Source organism: Trachinotus anak, unplaced genomic scaffold (genome assembly GCF_046630095.1).
Source record: "Trachinotus anak isolate AG129_WGS33_773 ecotype Australia unplaced genomic scaffold, CSIRO_AGI_Tana_v1 ptg000002l, whole genome shotgun sequence".
Classification (NCBI taxonomy): Eukaryota; Metazoa; Chordata; class Actinopteri; order Carangiformes; family Carangidae; genus Trachinotus; species Trachinotus anak.
Genome location: NW_027273853.1, coordinates 9,010,001 through 9,033,513, shown reverse-complemented (window position 1 = coordinate 9,033,513; position 23,513 = coordinate 9,010,001). Strand labels below are relative to the sequence as shown.

The 23,513-nt window shown below is 40.9% G+C and overlaps 1 protein-coding gene across 1 annotated transcript in view; it reads left to right on the top strand.

The window, feature by feature from the left end:
- Positions 1-7,072: 7,072 nt before the first annotated feature.
- Positions 7,073-23,513, top strand: part of LOC139630576 (contactin-1a-like) — a 65,388-nt gene continuing 48,947 nt past the window's right edge. Inside the window, exon 1 of the mRNA XM_071494161.1 lies at positions 7,073-7,219. The gene's annotated coding sequence lies outside the window, so the exon portion shown is untranslated. The remainder of the gene's footprint in view (positions 7,220-23,513) is intronic.

Genomic DNA, 23,513 nt, shown 5'->3' with positions numbered 1-23,513 from the left:
TACTGCCACCTAGTGATAAGAGGCAATCACACTGATGTTTGAAAAAAGCAACATGCTTTTAAAAACACTGAATCAGAAATGTCATGTAAAGAACATGTTTCAAACTGTCAATAAAATATAGTTATTAATCATTTTATTGTAAAATATTTCAGAAGGAAAATATATTCTAGTTGCTATAAAATTCTGTATTCAAATCACAATATGCTGAATTACCTTACATTCAAGATGACTGTCAATAAGCCTATGAATTTGTTTGGCCTTCTGTTGACATCCCCTGTCCTTGAATACAAAGGCTCCCTGTAAGAGGCTTAACTATTCTGTTTCATGGCAACAGGATCACATTATTTGTCCGTTGATTGGTGATCATTGCCACCAAACAAGCAGCTGCCCCATTACCCTTCTGACACCGATCCACCCACCTTTCAGTCGCTCTGCTCTGACCCCTCCCACCATCCTCTAATTCTTCATCCAATCCTCAGCGGAGTCATTCTAGTCAGCTGTACGTCTGCCATCGCAACCATTATCCATTCCCAGCTCCTCTGTCTCCAGCTCCTTGATTTACTGCTGGGCAGAAAGCCTGGTTTGAATTGATCTATAGCTGGTTTTATGTCTACCTCCAGTCTGCTTTCAATGGGGGAAAAGATCATTACATGGTCTCATTGTAATGTCCTGTTTCCAAACAACCTGGGAGCTTTAAAGTGCATCATTTGTATTCCACATGCTCAAGTGGAGGATGTGATCTTTCAACGTCTACAAGCTTCCCAATAAGACATTATGCAGAATAAAGAATATCAAAGGTAGGTATTATAAAAACACCATCATTTACTTTCTGGTATTTTTTAAGTGTGTGCTGAGCTTCAGGGTGTCTGTGCTTTAGATGTAAGTGGCAGAGCCTTTGTGCCTTTATGTAAATTTACCCTTTTCTGATGCTCAGAGAGCTGGGGAGGATAATTGTGTATGATTACTCTGTGACATTTCCATATGGCTGACGAACGGTTTGCCAACACACACACACACACACACACACACACACACACACACACACACACAGACACATGCACACACAGACACATACACACACATCTGTCAAGACCAAACTGTTTGGAGCCTGAATGGTAGGCTTGGTTTATTTGATATTGAGAACCCCACATGTAGTCAGGAAATCACCTCTGCCAGTATAAGGCTATCATTTCTTCACCAGTGCTTTTATCAACCCAAGAAGGCTTTTGGAGGGGGAGGGGGGTGGGGTTGATGAGCTGATGTGGTGGCAGATATCACTGCACTCCCGTTGGATGGATGCAACATAAATTGAGACAGCTTTGTTCTATCGATCTGATGCTCTCTATCAAGCTGCCTCCCCCTTTTTATCATGATGCCACCAGGATTATAACCCTCTCCACACCTCAATTCCTATTCCCTCTGTGCCCCACAGCCCACCCCTCCAACCACCCCGACCAGCCCACCCCCATCCCCCAAATGTCTTCTGTGTATTTGAACTGGATGGGTGGTGCATGGGGGTGGTGAATGGGGGGTTAACTTTGCATGAGCTCCTTTGGAGATCACTGGGGCTAAATCACATTTACCCTCCTTCCTTCCCCTTCCTCCTCCATCTCCCTCCTCCTCTGCTCGGCAGATAGATGACAGCCACCTATTCTTTCCTTCAGACAGCAGGGTGTTTGCTGTTCCTCTTATCCACCCCAGAGACCGGCCTTGTAACAGTGATATTCACCAGCGGGATCTGTCTCTATTTGCACTGCCATGTTGTAAGAGGAACAAAAGTGTTTGTCTGAAGGTTGAATACACCTAGATCTCACATAACCCGAGCACAAAATAATATCCTTTTTGGGCCCTGTATCATGCTGCTCTATTAGGATGTCATAAAATTACTCTGTTACTGAATTCCTTTGGCCTTGCTGTTTTCTGTGGAGTGACATATTTTTCTAATACATCCCCGCCGGGTGGAGATAATGTCTTTTTTCTTGTATATTAACAACAGGTCCCATCTCAGAGGAAACAATACTGTTTTGATGAAAAGTCAGAATAATAACAACAGCCTTGGGGAACGAAGCAGCGACACTCAACATGGTATAAAGCTATAACCTTTATGTGAAGTCAGTTTCTGATCACAATAAAAACAACTTCTTTCATACGGTGCCCCAAATTCATCCAAGAGGTCTAAGTCCTTCAATTAATTCTACCCTGCTCTTTCTCAAAGATTCCTGCATTATTTATGGGGCGCCGCCAGAGCAGATTATTATTTGCTGTGTGGTGTTTACATCCAAGATTTAAATCTAATCCCAGGGGATAGAGATGGTCTCATGTTTGGACTGACACATGGGTAAGGCATTGTAATTAGTAGAGGTGCCCTTTTGATATCTGTCTGATGAAAAACAGTTAACGTGCAGACTGCAGACACACTCATTTCTCGTTTATTCCTTGTGGCGTCTAGTCATGCAGAGTGATTTAACTGCTCATGTTTCTCTGTCTGAAACTCTTGCTGCTGCCGCAAAAAACAAAACAATGGAAGGAAATTTTGTTTCTCAAAAATAAAAAGTCCCTCTGGATAGTTTTTACAGGGACAACTGTTCTTTGAAAGTAATTTCTAGCTTCAGCTGCTAAGTGCACATCTACCACTGATTATGCAGTGTAAAATAAACAGTGATCTAAATTAGTCTTTTGGGAATAATATGTATGCCTCAGGTTTAGCCTGTTAAACCAAACATTGTGTGACAACCATTAAATTTATATTGCATGTAATTCATGAATGATGACTAACAAGTACACTGAAGCAGAGGTTGACAAAAAAAAACAAAAAAAAAAACAAGAGTAGGTCAAAGCCTTGTATATGGATGGACTGCATTTGGTGAATGTCCGAAATTGAGGACATCTTTGAAAACTGTTATAGTTTCATACAGCTGAATTCACAATAAAGCTGTTCACATTTACATGTTTTTATGTTGTTAAACAACGGCACACGCTTGAAATAGTGTCTGAAACAGGGCTCATTTCCAAGCTGCTGCTAAAATCCTGATTTACCTTAGCGTTGTCTGATAAATCACCAAACACATAAGTTAAAGACAAGGACAGTGCTGTGATTTTTGCTATTTTTACTTGTAAAATGATCACTCATAGAGAAAGTTAGAACACACAGAATATCTTTCTAATTTTGTCTCTTACACAGAGCACAGCCTCATCTGGGATCTACAACAGTTTCCTCAAAAAGTGATCAGGGCTTTTATTTACCTCAACTGCAGAAGGTAACAGGTGTTTATTGGAGGCAGGCTCGTATTAGAGGCAGGTCTTTATTTCTAATACCTTTTGTTTCATATGAAGACTATAATTGGTCATAACGGTAGTTTAGTAGAAGGCTAGCTTAGCATCACTCCCATCTGTCGTGTTTAAGTTACTGCATTATGTCTTAGTACAAACTCAACACTTCCTTAAATCGTTTCAGATTTAAGCCCTCTTGCATTTCAGTGGACAGATACTCTTTAGACCTATTTCTTAACAGGGCTTTTATTGCTGTGCTGCAGTGAATGTAATGTCACATTTCCAGTTACTGTGGTTTCTGTTGTTTACATCCTATTCAGGTCTGCTAGTTTCTCTTGCTTAGTAGTAATGGATGCATTCACTATCTCCTGCTCAATCTTGTCCAGTGGGTCGGATGTTTAACTATTCCTCTGCTTGCTTAGTAATAATAATTCATATAAATGAAGTAGTTTATGGGAGGTGAAGCTTCCCTGCAGCTTCAGAGAAGCCAGGAAACCAGGGTGGCTGGATGACTGCCTGTAACAAGCGGTGTAGTCCTTGGTCCACGTATGCACTGGTTGGCACCGTACAGGGTCAAGTCACATGCGGCTGACCAATTGTGGAAATTTGATCAGTCAGTCAATGACATTCGCCATAACAGGGCTGGTCCTGCTGTCAGGTCAAAACCTGAGGCAACAAACAATCTGAAAAAAGGTGGAGGTTTGGTGGGGAGCGTGTTGGGACTGATGACCAATGGGAAGCAGGCGTGGAAGCAGGGGGCTGGGGCAGAAACACTAGCCAGTTTTGCACAAAAATAGAAGCAATTTCTTTTTTAGAAAAGTCTACAGAACACAATTACCAGTGGTCTGTGTCTCTATTGAGTGATGTTATGCGAATAAAGCTGGGTTTTCTCCTCGTGTGATATCATTTCAGTTAAACATGACAACAGATTTCCAGCCGCCTGCCTCTCGGCTGGAACTGGCTCTCTGGGGCATGATACAGCAGGGGCTGGACTTGAATGCAAAAAAAAAGTGTTTCCAGCGCAGTTTTCCAAAATACTGCTTTGTCGAATAGTCTGAAAAACCACCTCATGAGAGTTTTTTTTTCTTTTTTTTTTTTTATTTGCCAAATATTTTCTTGTTTCCTATAGGCTACTTGTTTTTAAGTTTGCAATTTCAAATTGTGCATCAGACAGGTTAATGGAAACACATCTACTGAGGACAACTGGTGGGCAGGTGAGGAATGGCAGGGAACTACTGGAGAGGTCAGAAGAAATGGAGATGAATTAAATAAAAGGATTACAATTTTATAGGAAAAGAGATTTTATTTTCTGTTAACAGTGCACCAGTTATAAATTATAGGGATTCAATTTCAATACAAGTATATTTTACATTTCCTAAGTTTAAACTTTAAATTAAGTTTAAATTTAATATTTTATAAGAACAATTTTGCGCAGCAGCTCTAAGGAGGTTTTTGGTCTCCATTAGATTTTATTGTCATGACAGCACATTTACTGTAAGGTTGAGTTTCAGCAGCTCTTATCAGTAACAGGGTGTTTCCAGCAACAGAGCTCTGATAGAGTGTATACCTCCCTGCCCAACAACAAATGGCAGACAAAGTTAGAGATAGCAAATAGCTCAGGAGTTATTGGAGACAAAACCAGAGCTAAAAGAAGAGGTTGGCACAGTGGACTGAAAACTGACAGGAGGCCAGAGGGAGGACTGCTGTCAAAGTAGGTCACTGTTTGTTAACATATGTTGAGGCTTTATAAGTTAGCTTGTTTTGATGATTTTTTTTTCTGTGCCAAAGGTGTAAGAATCTTGGTAGGAAATGAAAAAATAACAATAAAGTCAGCAAACATGATTTCGCTAGCAACACAAATGGATATTCACTATTAGCAAGCCCATAGCTTAGTTAAGTAGCTAAGTTAACATTAGCCAACTAAGCTACAATGGCTGTGTCTGAAATCACCTCCTATACAGTTGACTATATAGTGAGTTTGCCCTTTTGTGGTGCTGTCTGAATGTATAGTGAGAATTATTATACAATATATGGTTGTATCAACATAGCTTCACATCATGGAAAGTAGTGTATAACCATTGGTCATTAACCAATGCAATATGTACCATCATGCATTGAGCTTGCACTAAAAGAATAGTGTCCGAAAGTGTTTTTTCATTTTACTGATGAGCTCACTATATCGTCCTTCAGGACTCCATGAATAGTGAGAAGTGAATGAGCGAGCGATTCCGGATACAAGCAGTGTTACTCACAGATTTATAATTTATCTTAGGTAATGGGAATGGCACTGACTACCCATGAAATTCCATGTAGCCTTTGAATAGGCATGAAAACAACAGAGGGATGCTCTGTTTCGTGAGAAGAGTTAAATAAGAATCCACTGACATAATCAACCCTTCTGAGACAGTGGGTGGTATTGTAGCAGCAAAGGGATTCAGTGATGATTAATCCACATTATAACTCACTGCCCCAACATCAAAAGCATAAAGAGAGCTCTTACTCTCTGCCAGATGTTTTTTCTCCAAGCATGTTGACATATACATATGAGTAGGGAGAACGGGGTTGGTAGTCACAGTTTTTACTTTCATTTGAATCCCTCAAAACTGTATCTTTAATAGATTCCCTTTCAATGTGCAATGGAAGCCTAAAGCATTGGGTAGAGATGGAGTGCACTCTCTCTCCTTAAGGTTATTCTGTTCAAAAGAAGTGGACCGTCAAATACGTCAAATTGTGCGCTTGTGACAACCATCCCTGTCGTGGGGTTGGTAGTCCCGCACTATGGGGTTGATTGTCCCTATGTTATTTGAATGGAGAAAATTTTGTAATTGAGGAATTTTTTAAAATTAATTTTAAAGAGTTAAATTTTGTTGAAATGCAACAACTGAACACATCTCCTGCGTTGAGATAGCATAGACAGAGAACATCAAGTGTATTTTTATCCTTAAATAACAGAACAGAACAGAACAATACATAGAACAATAATGTGTCACATGTGACAACCAACCCTGAAGAGAATCTGGCAAGCGTCCCCATCCGAGAACGGAAATACAAACATCCACATGTTGTAGCGTAGCTAAGAAAAAATCTATTTAAACTGTGGCTACATGCTTTTTTTAATCTTAATAACTCTTTTATTATAAACCCACTGCATAAAAAAGTGGAGGCAGAACAGTGAAGTGCATTTGCAAGTGCAAGCACATTTTGACATGAAAAACATTACAAGTCCTCTCACTCCAATTCTGAAAATTTCTGTATCAACAGTTTATTAGACCACCATCGAATGAGCAAGATTTGATGAATGTGACAACCAAAATACAAAGCCCCCCCACCGCCACAACCCACCCACTCAACTGCCCCTTCATTTGTTCACTAATCTGTTTCCAGGACACCAGAAGCAACTTCTTTGCAATGATGACCGTGTAGGTCAGGAACATAGGAAACACTGCAGGGTGCTGCTCAATTTTATAACATTTTATAACATTGTCAGATATTCCCAGAATGATAATAAGTGGTTGTGGTTCTTTATTAGAACCTTATTAGAGCCTTTATTAGTCCCACAGTGGGGAAATTCACTGGTTCATGGTTCTGTAACTGTATCAAAGTATTTTATATATTGCAGAGTGCAGAGTGATAGATATTAAAGGTTTTATAAGCATTAATTATTATTATTTTTTTTTATGTTTGTCAGGTTATATTTACTGGGGAACCTGTGATGGAGCTCAGTGGGAACCCGGACACCACTGTGGGAGCCACTGCTCCCTGGTCCGTGGAACAAGCGGGTCTAGCGCCCCCCTAAGCTGACAGTCGTAACCCTTCATCCAATCTGCGGGGACAGGACCGCGGCTCTGTTAGTTCCTTCCCCCGCTCTTGAGCGCCCGGCAATGCGGTGCTGAGCAGGTGTGAGCATCGTGAAGGACACACGGACAGACGCATCTGCCCGCTACGGAAGGTAAGGACACGGGGAGCACTGGGCAGACACAGTGAAAACTAAATTTTTTTTTTTTTTTTTTTTTTTGGACATTATTTCCACAGAAGCCGGGCGCTGCATTTTGACAGCTCGGAAAAAACCAGTGTTGTTTACAACAGGCTGAGTGGGATGGAGAGGAGCTTATGCAGCCCTCCGCAATGCAGAATTGTTAACGATTTGCTACGAACAAACTGCATTTTGGCATTTTCGTGTCGTCCTGTCAGCTGCAGGGAGATACTGTGCGAGCAATCTATGACTTATCGTGGCGTGGTCGGGATGATGCTGTTACATGATCTGCAGCACATCCTTGCATGCACTTACCCCCCCTCCCCAAAAAAAAAAAAAAAATATTGATGCACAGATGTAATGATTTTCTGATGTTTCAATCCCACGTAGCTCATCTACTTTAAGTAAGTCTGTGTATTAAATTCAGCATTAATTAGACCACGCCAGAGGCCGTCGCCTAATAGATCCTCACATACCGACGATTCAAACTGCCGCCTGCCTCGAAGCCAAGATTAGACAGCAGCCTGACGACCGTAAACACTTTGATCTGGGGCGGCACTGAGACGCACGTCCCGGTGTTAGTGTCGCGATTGATTGAGGCATGTGGCTCGGCTCTGTCATCTTCTCTGGCAGATTGAGCCGTAGCGCTTTAGTGACGGCTCATCGCTGGGTTATTCTACCAGGATGTGTCAGGTGCTGGGGAAGGTGTCATGGGCGCGTCCTGACACACCAGACCAGGCTCCAGTGAAGAGAAACTGTTGGTGCTACTTTCAGGGGTCCTACAGAGATTTCCGGGGGGGGGGGGGGGGGGGGGGGGGGGGGTCTTCATTATGTAGCTAAATGATGAAAAAATATTTCTTAATTTGATTTCACTCACTCGGTTGCGTGATGACACAGAATAGGGATGGTGGAGGTTCTCTCACACACAGTTCAAGCAAATCATTGAAATATCAAAATCTCAGGCAGAAATATTACACTGGTATTCTAGATGTATACGGTGTTAATGATAGGGGATTGTTTGAAAATGCTTGAGCTCAATTAATAGCTGCAGTGGCTCTGGTCAACGTGTAAGCTATGTTGTGAAGTCTGTCTTGAAAACTCAAGACGTACATTTATACTGTATATGGTCAGTCTATCACACAGTGGGTTTACAGAGGCATAATTGCAGTTTTCATAATGCTAATGGCTTGAGTGCATGGCTCAGAGAACAGGTCCCTGCAATAGACAGCAGAGTATCAATTAAGACACCAAAACTTTCTATCGTGGCCTAATGAGCTTGTAATAGTGATTCATGATGTAATCAACACCGCCTAACTAGACGGGAAATTATATCTCATGGGCCACTTTGTTTGCTGTTTACAGTTCTAGAGTTGTGTTGCTTTTGTGAAGCGTAGAGCTGTTTTGGATCACTGCTCTCAGGTTAACACTTAGTGTAGGTTTATGAACCAATATTTTGTTCCTTGAAGAACTAATGTAGGACTTGAGCCCCCATACTTGTTACTTACGCGCAATAACTTCTAATCACTATATAATATATGTATGCTCAGATGATTGGTCGCTACATGCTTGAACTATTATGCTAGATCTTTCATCTTTGCTTTTTATTTTTTGGTATGTTTTTGCTGTCCAGTGCCATGTGTGAGATTCCTCCCTGTGTGTTTATCCTGACTAAATCAGAGCCATAAATGTGGCACAAAATGTCAGTGGGATTCCATTGCTGCCTGTCAGGTGGAGCACTTTATGAATCTTGTAAGCTTGACTGCTGTTAATGCATCCTGTGCTGGCCTGTGTACACCCCGAGGACAGACACTCTCCTTCATGCTAGGTGAATGAATTTACTCTGCTCAGAAGTAGGCTAACCCACTGCATGCAGAGCAGCATCTTGCGTTTTATCCGCTCTGAAACGAAACATGTCTGAATATAGTGTATTGAATTTTGTAATAAGCTGTCCCTTTGCCAACATATTGGCTGAGCCTTTTACATAACACAGTTCCCTTTAAGATGTAGCTGTACTGTGATGCAATGCAAGGCTACAGCCTCCATTAGGGTCACACTCAAATGACAACCTAACCATCCACTTACTTTTCCTGTGGTCTGGAGCTTCATTCGCACACTTCAGTCACTCAGTTATTAAGGTATTGAGGTAGACAGGGTAACCTCACCTGAGGCACACTCTAGCTGTCTCCAGCCTCTGCATCTCCGCTTCACTTCAGCCAGCACGAACATGAGTACAAGGTTGAGGGAAAGTGGCTTTTAACATGTGGTGTATGAAATTTTACTGTAAATCTGTCCAGTTCATGAGAAGTTTTTTTAATATAGGAAATGTAAGATTTTAGCGGTCAAAGCAGAATCTTGGATGTTTGCCAAGATTAAGGTAATTTTAGAGTCGTTTTAGGAGATTAGATTTGTTTCCAGATGTCCGTCTAAATTCTGGGCAACAAATTCTTGGGCAAAGAGTCAAAGGAGAAGCTGAACAGAGTACGATAGATTTTTGCATCTGATTTTGAAAAGACTCTAAACTGATTGGCAGTGTTGGCAATTTGGCATCAGCAGGGCTGGTTTGTTAGGAGCTGTTTGTTCTGTCACACTGAATGCAGTGTCGGTCAAGCTGGAGGGAATACGTCCTGTAGATTTATTTCATTGCTAAACTTAATGCGCTTGGAGAGGATATAGCAAGACGAGACAACCTAACAAACACAGTCACACACACACTTAAACACCAGCCTTCATTGCTGCAGTTGTCTTTGCTGTGTGTACAATTGCGCCTCGCCGTCCTGTTGACAAAACATGTGATGCTCTTCCTTTAGATTGCTCAGCAATTTACGCACTGGTGATCAATAGCGAGATCCACTAATGGTACGGCAGTGAGGCAGAGACATGACGTCTTCTGTGTTTGCCTGGAGACAGACCACTCCTCTGTTCATGCCGGTGGAGGAGAAAGGGCCTCAGTCCCCATCTGCCATCCCTGGCTATCTGAACACAGTTTGCACTAGGCCCGCCATTGACTCTCCCACTGTGGACTGCTCCCTGCTCTCTGCATGCATGTGACCCACAGCTCTTGTGAGGAGGGACAGAGCTAAGTGGCAAAAACTCTCTGGCTCAGTCCACATTTGTATCCCATTTGTTGACCATACATCGAATTTGTGCAATGTTATACTCAATATTCAAGCTAATGTAAATGTAGTTTTTGTTATTGTCATCCTGTAAAATGGTGATACTTGTTTGCATTGTAAAGCCAATAGGTAGCAAAGAGAGCAGTGCAGGTCAGTCAGTCAGTTAACTGACAGAAAGTCGTTTGAGGACGTCAACTGATGCATTAGGAAACTGTGACGGGTTTTTGATATTTTATAGACCTAATGATAAATCCAGAAAATAATTAGATAATAATGCAGATGCCAATATTAGCATCTAGCCGCATCCTTTAAGCACCTTACATTGTTTTATATGGAAAGGACTTTCCTCTTAAATCATTCGCCTTGTTTAAATGAATAAGGTTTGGTTGCCTGGGCTGATGATGTCATTCTGGGGCCACCGTTGCTTATTTTAATCTAATCTTGAATAGCTGCTCCTGCCACTTTAGGAGGCTGCTTACTTTTAATTCCAGATCCCATATGAATTATCATTCAGCCACACTGGAGTGTTTTCATGTGCTTTTGTGCACAAATGCAAGTACATCAGTGTGACTCTAGCTCTTCTTTAGCTGCTAATTTGTAACTGCCATATCTATGATCAGGGTAAAATACTGTACAGCCTGCATAAATGTTTTTTTGTTGATCTCCAGAAATGCATATTCAACATGGTTGAAGTTAAAAAATAAATTTGATATCAACTGCTGGCCTTTTGTCTATTTATAGCATTAAAGCTCATGGAGAGAGATATTAATTTACTGACAAAGTAAAAAAAAAAAAAAATTGGAAGAAATGTTTTGGTTTAAGATAAAACTTAAAAGTGTCTTTTATGATAGAACATTTAATCTGTGCCCCTTTTCTTTATCAGTGTGATTTTGTTGGTTGATAAAGTGTTGAGCATCCTCAGTGACTCATGTGGTTCCTCCGGTGTGTCTGTCTGTCCAAGTAATGCCTCATTCAAAATCTCATTACTCTATTTCCATTAAGATAATGTGGACCGGACAAGCAGGTAGTGTCTGGAATTGCCTGCTATCTCCCCCTGTCATTCATGGGGGAAATAGAACGACTTTGATCAATGTCATCGAAGTGTTATCATGCAGTGGGTGGATGTTTTAGGTTCAGTGACAAGGATTTATCATGGGCCTGCTGGAGCAACTGAAAATCAGTTCTTCAAAACCACACTGTAAGAATACCGGGGAAAAAAATAATTACAATTGATTTATTAAAGAGGTCACAGATGAACTTGGTAAATGGCAAACTACTGTTGTTCCAACCCTTATTTTGAAATAATATATCTTATTTTGGAATAAAACTCTCCGTCTGCATGTTTAAAAATATTGAGTTGATGATTTTTGCTATATTTAGGAACAGTTAAAATCTGTAACTAGGTTACATCTGACAAGATTTCATGCCTTTTCTCTGATTCGTCGCTCAGTTTTCTCTGAGATAATTTTAGACTTTACAATCAAAGGAAATCTTTTGGGATTTATGGACTCAATTAGAAGGAGATTACAAACGTGTGCCCTTCGCCTCTTAATTTCAGTTAACACCATAATCAGCCATTTTAATTTTTCATGATAATATTTGACTTCCTTCATTACAATGTCAGCACAGAAAATTGTTTGTTTGCTTGTGAGCTGGGCAAACTTTATCGAGCTTTATGGGGATACATTCACTTCACACAATAATATCAAGAGTTATTTGCTCATCAAATAGCTAATTGCATTTTGGTTGTTGTTTGCCAGCTCTAAAGAGGTTTGTATTTAATGATGATAAGAAGTAAAAGTGACTGGACTGCAAGGTTAACAAGTTCAGACGACATTTCCCCCTAATTAAGTAGTCACTCTCCTTCATCTTAATGTGAATGGGTCTTAATTAAAGTACTCCTCAAAGTGTCAGATTACCTCTTGCGAATTTGTTTTACATTCCACTGAGCAGAAATATTGTGTTACACACAGTGGACTGATTTCTCACATGGGAGTCTTGAGCCATCTGTTTTTGCACCTTCGTAGGTGCACTCAGATACATTGTTTACAGGGCTTTTGAGAAGCTGGGCACCAACACAACACTACACGCTATTTTGGTCCTGTAAGACATCACTTTGCTGTTTCATGCAATTTGAAAATCAGTGGAGTGTGTCTGACTTATTCCCTGGGATTTCAGACAGAGCGATGCAATGTAGAAAACTTCTACAGCAAATTCTTCATCTTTTGAGATAGTTTGATTATTTTCATGGTGTCACAAAGCATGTCATAAAGCCAGGATTATCATGAATGACAGAGGTTGTTTGTAAAGACCTTTGAGAATGCTCTAAAAGGGATCGTTTTTACATCGTCTGTAGGAGATGTTTTAGATGATTAAAAGGTTGGACCAGAAATAATCTTCTTTGTTGCCAGCAAAGCCATACCTATACAACCATATCCTGTCTGACATACAGTCATTTATTCCAGAATCTACACGTGAAAGCTAGTATTTAGCAGCATTTTGAAGATTATATTACCTCTTTGTCCTCCATCATTGATGATGGGCTACATTGTTTTGGATTTAATCCCATTTAATCTGTGTTCATCATGGGGGTGTGAAAGCTTACTGTAGTTCCAGCCACTCGAGCTGTTATCTTGCAGTGCTGGGGATAAAGAACAAGCCCAATGGCACAGGGAACTATCCAATTAGGTATTAAAGCCACTTCCTCATTGGAGCCGAGCCACTCTTGGGGCCTTTGAGCAAGGCCTGTTGCTATGGTGCTGGGGGCATGTGTGGCAGACAGGAACACAACTTCATCTACATGCTAGTTCAGCATGCATAACCACACTCCTCTGCTTATGCATCACCTTTCATGTATAATCTGTATTGTTTTTCATGATAACCCAGCACATGTTGCCTCATAGTGATGATGCAAACTCTATGTGGTTGACAGCTCAGCCCCGTTCTGCAGATAGCACGCTAAACTCGAGTCATGAACTCTCCACCAGTTGTGTGTTGGAAATAATGAAAGACTGAGGGATCAAAGGGGATTCTTACACTAATCAAAAACGTCCTCAGTGAGAGCCACTAGTTCTTCAGCGCGCTGACCCCTAGCCTTCTGTGGGAGGGACTGTGTGTATGAGAAGTGTAGATAGTGGATAGAGGGCTAATCGCAGAGAGAGCCCAAAGGCGAAGGCCTCCTGGCTCGTGCAGCGAATACTGAGGAAGCCAAGCCCTTAGGAAGCCTCATTATACATTTAGGGGCGTCCTGTTTTCCCTTTCACTGGACAGCTGGACAGCTAAATTGTTTGTGGATCAATAGTTTAGCTTCCTACTGGCTCCACAGAGTGAGTGAAGTGCATTTAAACCCAAGAAATCCCATTACGCTTGGCAGAGATGGGAAGCATAGCACTAGGGGCCTCAGCAAGTGCTATGCCCATTATTCAACCTGCCTGTTTACCTGCAGTGCCTCATGTTTACCTATGTAATCAAATTATTTTAGATTTTAGATTTTTTTGTATCCCATTTTATCCCATTTTATCCCATTTTATCCCATGATATCCCATGTTTCCCATTTGGTGGTGGTTTTTAAGATAATGCTTTGTGAACCACATTTTTAAATCACTCATTGGATGCCGTCATTTCCGGGACATTGCTTTTCCCTTAAAGATCTTCACAAACAGGATCGATTGAAAGTTTTAAGGTTTTGTTGTGCTCCCCTGCAGTCCGGCTCATCGTATATTAATCATGCACGTTATGACCAAAGCCTGGCTGCAGCCCGTCTGTATTTAGTCACTACTTATTTAGAATGCCTGTTGTTTTTCAGTCCAGCTCTTTGGCTACGTACAAGGCAGAGAGAGAAAAGGGGTAGGGAGAGAAGGAAAGGGAGTTTGGGGGTGTAATGAGAAACAGAGAAGAACAAAACATTTGGAGCTCTCCCTTCATTCCTTAGATCAGTGTAACCAGAAATAAAAGTGGCTGGTGCAGACTCTGGGCTGTGGGCCGCCGCTGTCCTCTCCTAGCTCTCTTGTTGTGCTGCCTGTGTATGAGTGTTTTTGCTGGTCAGCCTCCGAGCTCCCGGGCCCTCGGCTGTATCTCTACATGAAGAGCCCATTGATGTGGGCAACATTAGCATTCGATGTGGGCGAGCACGACAAACAGGTTGGTTTTCCGTTTCACACTAACAAACCTGTTCTCTCTGGATCCTCTCAAAGGGTCTCAAATCAACCCTCTTGTTGCATAGCTAATGAATGTGGATAAAAGAGGTCAAAGAATGCTTATGTAGCCCTCTTCAGTCCAAGCAGTGCACTCTTTGTATAAAGCTTCGCCCTGCCAACTGACGTGTCAGTCCAGCACTTTTCAGCTGGTGTGACACTGTCACATCTGGCTCACAAACTCACGAGGTGATGTAACCACCTGCGTCATGTTTTCTGTAAGTGCTGGTGGGACAATGCACCAGCACTAATAGCTTCCGACAAACTACCCGAAAATGTCCCTGAACAAAAGTTGTTTTTTTCGGTTGGCATATCATTATTAAGATCTGAATCCAGCATTCGGAGGGAGTCTGGCTGACTTATTCATGAGACTTGTGTGCTAATTATGCTCCAGATTCTTCTCCTTGGCTTAGTTCGTAGCTGCAGGAGCTTCTGTTGCAATCTGCTAATTCATGCTGCTGACATTATTCTCACAGTTTCACTTAGTAACAGCAAATTGCCCCCAAGAACAAGCGGCTAATATTACCCCATGAAAAAATAACACGTGTGATCTTGGTGTTCTCCATCTCTGTGTTTTAATTATCATGAGTCAGAGTATTGCTTGATCACGTCATCATGATGCCAAGGGAGAGAGGCAGGGGTAGAGAAGGAAGGAATTGCTTCTTCTGCCATTGCAAATTTCAGCACAACTGTGGAGGAATTCATGTGAATAGTAAACAGGCAGATAATAAAGATGTAAGTGATGATACCAGCCTTAAAATTCTCTTTACTGACTGTCTAGACTGGGGGAGATGCCAACATTCACAACATCAATTCACTGCGCCACTGCAAATTTCTCTCATAGTATTCCAGGGAGAAAATTAAGCCATGCATGCATATTAATAGAGTATTTCTCTAGTTCAGTAGGGCATGGTAGTGGACAGCTTCCATACTGAACGTGTGGGGCTTGAGGTGAAATGTGTTAGTAGTATAGCGGCCAGTGTCCCCGGTTGGATTATTCATGAGGAAGGTGTAATGGCAGTGAGTGGAGGAAAGGGCATCCAGAGGTGAATCTGACTGGGAGAAAGAGCATTGATTCCCTTTTTTTTTTCCTGAGCTCTTTTCACCCCCCACCCCCTTCCCTTTTTGCAATACCCTGACTCTTATCGGCAACACACAGTTCCACTCATGCTGCACACACAGGGCCATAGTGTGTGGAGGACAGATGGAGCGAAGGGCACAGCGTCACAGTCAGGCAAGTACACATACCACCCCCTAAACAGACTCACAAACCCACACTCATATGCACAATGGACAGAAAGAGGAGGGGTTGTACTCGTCTTAATTCCCCTGCAACACAGGACGACCAGACAGAGCAAAACACTGCTCTTCTATATGACTGAAGGGGGGGTGGAGACCGCTGAGACTGCTGGAGTATATAATGTTATTCACATTGACCCATGACCAACCAGATTAGGATTGGGCTTGTGTACAATGAAATGAAAAAAAAAAAGCATGTCTGCAACAACTGTATATATTAAGTGTCAGACTAAATAATTGATGAATCACATTTTCCACAAGAAATAAAAAAAAAGTGAATAAGAATATGATGCTGGAGCCAGGAAGATGGTTATCTTATTTTAGCATCATATATCTGTCATCTAATTTGTTAAATCAACAATATAAAAACAACAATATGTGGTTTTATGGAGTCTTTTACAGCCTGGATCAGTGTCTCTCTGTAGTCAGTGTGAGGCTGCCAGACAACCAGGGAAACCCCTGGCTACTTCTGAACAGAGCCAGGCTAGCTGTTTCCAGAGAGAGACAGGGACAAAAATTGGACTTAAAGTTATTAGCATGCGAGTCACAGCAACATTAGCCATGACAGAAGAAAAGAAAATTCCAGCAGTTGCAAGACGACTAAGCTGTTATAGTTTTTGTCATCATGCCAGTTTCTTTCGGCTTATCTGGGACTTTACCTTTTGGGGTCATCTTAGGAAATAATTATAAATAATAAATAATTCCGATGCTTTTACGACTTCTTACTATTGTAACTTGTAAGTCTGTCACATGATAATGTGTCACTGGCCCAGTGTCAGTGCTGGTAACGTTAGATGAGAGCTGTGATGCACAGAACTATCACTAAGATTAACTGTATTATTATTTCTTATTTCATGAGCTATTTGGATTCTTTGTGGTATAATGTAATATATGTCTATATAATGTATACGTAATGAATAGAGAAAACTCTGTCTGTCCCTCGGTTTTCTCAACAACCACTCATCTGATTGATGGCGGGTGTATCACTGGGAACCCAAGGAAGCGCAGTGTCGGCTGTGTTGTGGATAAAAGTTTTTTGGATGAGCGGTAACCCTATTTATTTTAAACTGCACTTGTACTAAAAATACATGATTAGATAAATACAACATAGCAGCTGTACATTCTTCTCATATACCACAACTTTAGCAGAGAAGCAAATAAGCAACTCTCTCAAAGTCTCAAACGGATCCTTTCAAAGCAAAATAAAAATTGTCTGAAATTTCACAATTAATTTAACAATTTTCTTGTCATTTTTGTGCCAAGTCCTTCAATTGTGAGATCTGATGAATAAACCCACCAGAATGTGGGTGAAAGAGCCCCATGAGTACTAGGGAAGTCGAGCAAAAGCATCTATTTGATGCATAACATGGGAAAAGCCGCTTAACCCAGTTTGGCGTTCTTGCTGCTACTGGAGAGAGGGTGATGCTCTTACCCTTGTAGCTGCATGGGTTGTTATCTGAGCCATGTCTTGAACAGCAGTTGGGCTGTGTGCAAACACCTTCAAAACAATGAAGAGATGATCTCCTTATGTAAAGTGATAATCCTGTGGTCTGAATTTATTTATTTATTTTGATTTATTTATCCTTTGTTCACCCAGGAAGGTCCCACTGAGATACGAGAGCTCTTCTTCCTGGGAGCCCTCGTCAAGACGGCAGCACAAGCACTTTCACATAAAAAATAAGATCCATATTAAAACACATACAGTACATAAGAACAAGATAAGGGAAATAGTAAAAGAAGAGAGGCACACCAGTGATATGAATTAAGAATTGTGTAAATTAACAACACGTTTCCTTTAGGGCAATTTGTAAAAGATCTTTAAAAGTACTAAAAGAAGGAAGTGCTTCGAAGGTAACGCTGTTTTGCAGCTCATTCCATGCCCAGGGTGCATGAACGCTGAAAGCAGTTTTACCAAGCTGTGACTGCACCCTGGGGATATTTAACTGAGATGAAGATCTAATGATAAAGTTGCTGGTAGTTTACCTAACAATGTCTTAATAAATAGCAACACGTGTATTTTACTCCTCTGATATAGAGAGGACCATCCTAAATACATAATATATCCTGAATACAATAAATAAAATACAATGGTGAGTGCATGAGCCTGCAGATGTTACAAAACGTAATGCAGCATGATCTTAAGTCTAGTTTTTTTTAAGTAGGGAAGAAGGTGCATGCATGTAAATCACATCACCATAATCTTAAACAGATGACAGGAAAATATACTTAAGACTTACACTCTTTCAGTAGATTATCAGTATCAATAAGCAGATGAACCATATGCCTAGATATCTGTAATAAGTGTTGCTATACATATACTGTCTAATTTAAGGATAGTGAAAGCTTGTACACATCTGCACCTCCTTACACCGACACATCCGAGTGGTATGATGTCTTGCATCAACTGTGTGTTTGAAGATTTCAGTTTTTGAGGGGAGACAGCACATTGGTCTGAATCACAGTTGCAGAGTAATCCACACAGTGGGTTGATCGTGGACTGGCGTGGTGATCTAGGCACTCTGTTTCGACGCATTTCCCTCTGTTATTGTCTGTTGTTTAAGTGGGCACCTGTTCTGTGTTATGTGCCATGATCACATGGTGTGACTTGGCCAAGGGGCATCAGATGACTCAGGTCTTTGCCCAGGCTGTTCTCATTGTCAGTCGGCACACACCCTGCTTTCTTGCAGGCCGCCTGACTGCGGCCATGTGCTCGGCAGTAAACACAGGTGACTGGGTTTGTTGACATGAACACTCTGTTCTGGACATGAGAGTATATGATGGTGTTTATGATGGTGGAGGGACTCGTCCAAATAAAGTGTTTTTTCTCTTTGCAAATATCCTCGCGAGCACAAATGAACAGAATCATTTGATCAAAGGGAACAACTAACAGAGGAACAGTAAGTGGGATAATGTGTTCACGTGGCTTAATATATTAGCAAATTTTATCTTGTCCCAGCTGTCATATTCAGGTCTCTGGCAATTTGAATAACAGGCTCGTGCTGAGTGTCTTAAACAGTATATGCTGCTTTTCAAGGAAGGAGTATTTGAGTGCCAAATAACAGGGGAATATTATTTTATACGTAAATGTGCCCATTGAGAGAGGCCGTGGAGCCTGCAGTGGCACCGACAGTGGAGGAAGACGTCCTGATGGGTAGGCATGAATATGCATGGTGCTGCTTAAAAGCACTGGCACAGGCGAATACAGTATGGCAGTCAATGAATTCACAGAGCAGGCTTTGTCCCGTCTACTCTCAACTCTGGAGGAGGTGTCTGAGCCTCTTGTTTGAACTGTTCAACCCTGAAGTGCCACTGCAGAAATCTCAGAAGGAGAAATCTTTCATCTTTAAATGTAATATCATATGAGGAGCTGTAGTTTGTGTTAATTATATTTTCTCTCTCACAACTTAATTACTTATTTATCAGTAAAATCGTTGGGTGTTTACATTCTTGCCCAACTTGGAATTATGATATTTCATTTGGGATTCATTGGGTTTGAGTTGGTCTAATGAATCATTAAGTGTTAAGTTACCAATGTAAACAACTCAGCATGTAAATAGTGCAGTAGAGATCATTAGAAAGGCCTGTTATCCTGTTCTTCCAAACCTCTTTTTGTGGTCCAGGCATATTGTAGACAGGCAGCACTGTTCAGTGCCAGGGGGATTGTTACTCTCCCTCTCATTTCCTAGAATAAGCTGTCATCCATCCGCATCTGCCTTGGAGAGAAATCTGGAAATATTAGAAGTAAACAAATATATGCAGGGTTTGTTGTCAAGTTCTTCAAGCTACAAATTGCACAACGCTGCCCTTGGCAATAGGGCTGCTGTTGCATCAAAGCTGCAGCAGCATTGGGAGTTAACAGCCACCAAATCAAATTATCATTCCCAAAGCTTCAGCACATCCAGTCCCTGCATCACTCTGCTGTCCCTTTCTGCATTTCCCATGCTTCTGCTTTCATCCATTCTTCTGCAGTCCATTTGATGAATGATATGTAGCTTTGTGGTCTGATAGAATGTGAGGAAACCGATGTGGGCAGAACCAGTCACATTGCTCTTGATTTGCGATAGTGCAAACATACTGCAAACCACTGCTGATTTGGAGGAAACCTAGGACATGAATGCATTATACTTTAAATTGAGTGGTCAAAATATGAGTATTTGCTGTATTGTGTATTTGAGACCTTCGTGAAATTACTGTGAACAAACAAGATGAATAAAAAATGTTCTGTGAAGTGGAAAAGGGCAGAAAAAAATCCACAGTTGTACAAGAACGCAACACCCATTATTTCAGAAGCTAAAGAGGTTAAAAGATGAGTCTGGTGATGTACTATATTTTTATTATTGACAGTAAATCTAAAGACTATACTAAAACCAACAATAAATTGATCCCAAAATACACGTTCCTTCAATACCACATACATGGAAATGTAGCCTATTTTGAGTCTATGCCACATACACTGTCTTGGTACCATAAATACTCGCTTGCACACCAAATCCACAGCTGAAAACATAATGACTGCCAAAAACAACAGTTTTATGAAATTATTTATTATTTAATTATTTATTTTTTGAAAGTTAAAGTGCATATTTATGACCATTTTTAAGACTTTTGTCTTCAGTGGGAATGAATGGGCCTGAGGCTAAGAGCCACAAACTGACAGGAAATACTGAGACACTCTTAAGTGTCTTGATGTCTTGATGTCGATTGATTGCTTCTGTGATACCAAGGTATCAGTCCTGTGTTAATGAATCAATACTGTGCAATTGATCCAGCCTCTCTGACTCAGATTTGCCTGCGCTGTAATAACAAACTTGGATGGATTCCATTCCATTGCTCTGTATCCCAACACATTGATTGATAAATGTCAGTGATTAGCTGCTGCTTCTCTTGCAGTGAAAAGCTTCTTGTCTGACCTGTGACTGTCACTGACTTACATTGTGTCTCAATGGTCATTATATCCTCCTTTGCTTGGAATGTACATTTTTTTCTGCCATTGTATAATCACTGCAGCTGCTGGTGAAAAAAGACCACTAAGTGTTGAGGCAAGGAAACACTGGGCTCTTCAGCTGACTTGCACTTATAGGGACAGTGCACACATACTACTTATTAGGAAACATCTACCCACACACTGACACACTCTTAAGATGCCGGCATTCTTTGAAAAATGAAATTAAGCAGCGTGTGGAGGAGAGGATTGCTTGGTTCGACTGAATGTCAAACCACTGCGGAGGAAGGTAAAGATTACAGGCACTACACAGATCTGTGTCTGCTAATAGTCCCCTGACTCCTCCGCTCAAATCTTCTCACCTGCAGTGTGTTCAAACAGTTTTCTGAGCAGACATGGATAATGACAACAGAAGAGCCCACTCGCAAGGTGTTGCTTATAGAGAGGAAAAGGAAGGAGTGGGCAGTTTGCTGGTGATTTGACATTTAGTATTGATAAACAGACAGCCTGATGGTTTGTGTTCAGTTCCCTGCTCGGTCGTTATGGGAAAAGAGATCATGCTTGTTTGTATTTAAGCAAATCTGCATAATTTTTTCTCCAGCGAGAGAGCGATGGAGAGAAACAGTGTGTGTCAAAACTCCAGAGCAGAGGGAGACACAAACATGGGACCCAAGTCCTGTGCTGTGACCTTGTTTGCTAATTAAGTGTCAGACCTATTTTTCCACTCCAGAAAAAAAAGAAGCTCTTATCTTAGGGCTTAGATTGCCAGAAGGCGATGGGAACACTCATTTTGCTACCACTGGCTGGCTCCTCAGGGTCTTTGTCTTTGTGTGTGTGTGTGTGTGTGTGTGTGAATAAAAGACAGGACTATCATTAGATGCTACTGCATGGGTAGTCCTTTTTTATGAATACTGCATAACGCTGTGAACACAGATGTAACAACACAGTATAATATGCTGCAAAAATGTCACTGTTGCTGTCACAAGTTTTAGCTCCAGTGATCACACAGGCCCAGTCTGACTCAATGCAAGCCCTTACACAAATAATACATTGGTCATATGGCAAACAACTCATAAGTAGAGTCGGGCAATAAATTAATTCAATATGAACAACGTGGGATAAGATTCAGTATCTCCTGGGATTTGGCTATAGTAATATTCAGTGTCCTAAATCACCTAAAGGTCTTCAAAGGTGCTATATGAAATTATGGAGTTCAGCATCAAACTTCATTCCTTTACTCCAAATGCTGTCTCCAGCAGTGGGGAAGCAACATCAGATCAGATTCTTGTTTAACTTCTGTTGTTATGGCTCTGTTCAGAACATCCACTCACCCACTACATAGTCCACTATACAGTGAATCTGCCATTTTGTAGTGCTGAATTTTATTCACTATATAGTGCACTACATAATTGCACATGGATGTATTGTAATATGCATCCATGTGTGCACGACATCAATCAAGTTAGACCATCATGCCTGTCTAGTGAAAGTGCTGCAGAAGAAGACATCATCTCGCTAACAGGTTAACGCTAACGTTAGCTTCTAGCTAATATGATTTTATCACGTGTTGAGAGTGCATGGTGCTCCTCTGACGTCTCGACTCAGCAGCAGGTTTTCTAAAATTATTATTAAAACGCCTGTTGGGCCCATATTTGAAAACCATGCAAACTGACAAAACATAAAAACTGACAAAAACAAAAAAGACTGCTCTGTAGACACAAATTAAAACATTTAAAAAATTGCATGTATTGTAAGATAACATGTATTTCAATGTATTTTGACTCACATGGGACAGAGATTAATAATTCCAAATATCCAGCACATAATTATGCAGTGGTTTAACGTCGAAGCGCTTTCTGAAATATATCAACTGCTGCCTGCACTTGTCCCCTAGTGAGTCTTCTATGTAGCAAACACTATATAGTGGATGAGTGAATACGTTAGTGGACAATCTGAGCACAATTGATAACTTCTGTCCTGTTACTGAAGTTTGTAGGCTAATTAGCCAGCCGACTGTCCCATCTCGTAATACTGCTTTGCGATCACTGTGGCATGCAGTCTGCCGTCAGTCCGACATCAGAGGATGAAGAAGTGGCACTGCCCAGAGGGCGTATTCTAATGTCTTGTCTTGTAAACACAATGATGGCTGAATCTCTTGGCAAACGACCATTATCACAACCACCATTCATTCCTAGCATCAAACCACCCTCAGCAGCAGAGGAAATGTACATATAGCCTCTTTACCGGCAGCGTTTCATTTAAATTAGATAATTATTTGAGGTTATCTGAGTGTTCCAGTGCAATAAAATAAACATGGAATCATTCAACTTGTTTTCTTGTTGTATTCTCATTTTTAGCTCGTTTGATTAGTTGACAGCAGTTGGTTGACCAATCAAATCAGCAACTTTTCTGAAAATAGTTTGTCATTTTTAAGTGAAAATGCTTGTACCTGTTTCAGGTTTTTTCAAGTGTGAATATTTACTGGATTTCATATGTTTGTGATTTGAACTGTTCTGTTGAAACTAGCAACATGTTGTATCATTATACATATTGATATTAACAGCATTATAGTTTGTTAATTATCTGAGCTGTGCTAATTCATAGCTGGTTGTTATATCTACAAATGGTGAATTCCAGAAAATGTTTTATATTGTGGAATAGATCTCTGATGATACGACAATATAGTTTCCATGACAGCAGATGTATCCATATAGCTGACCCCT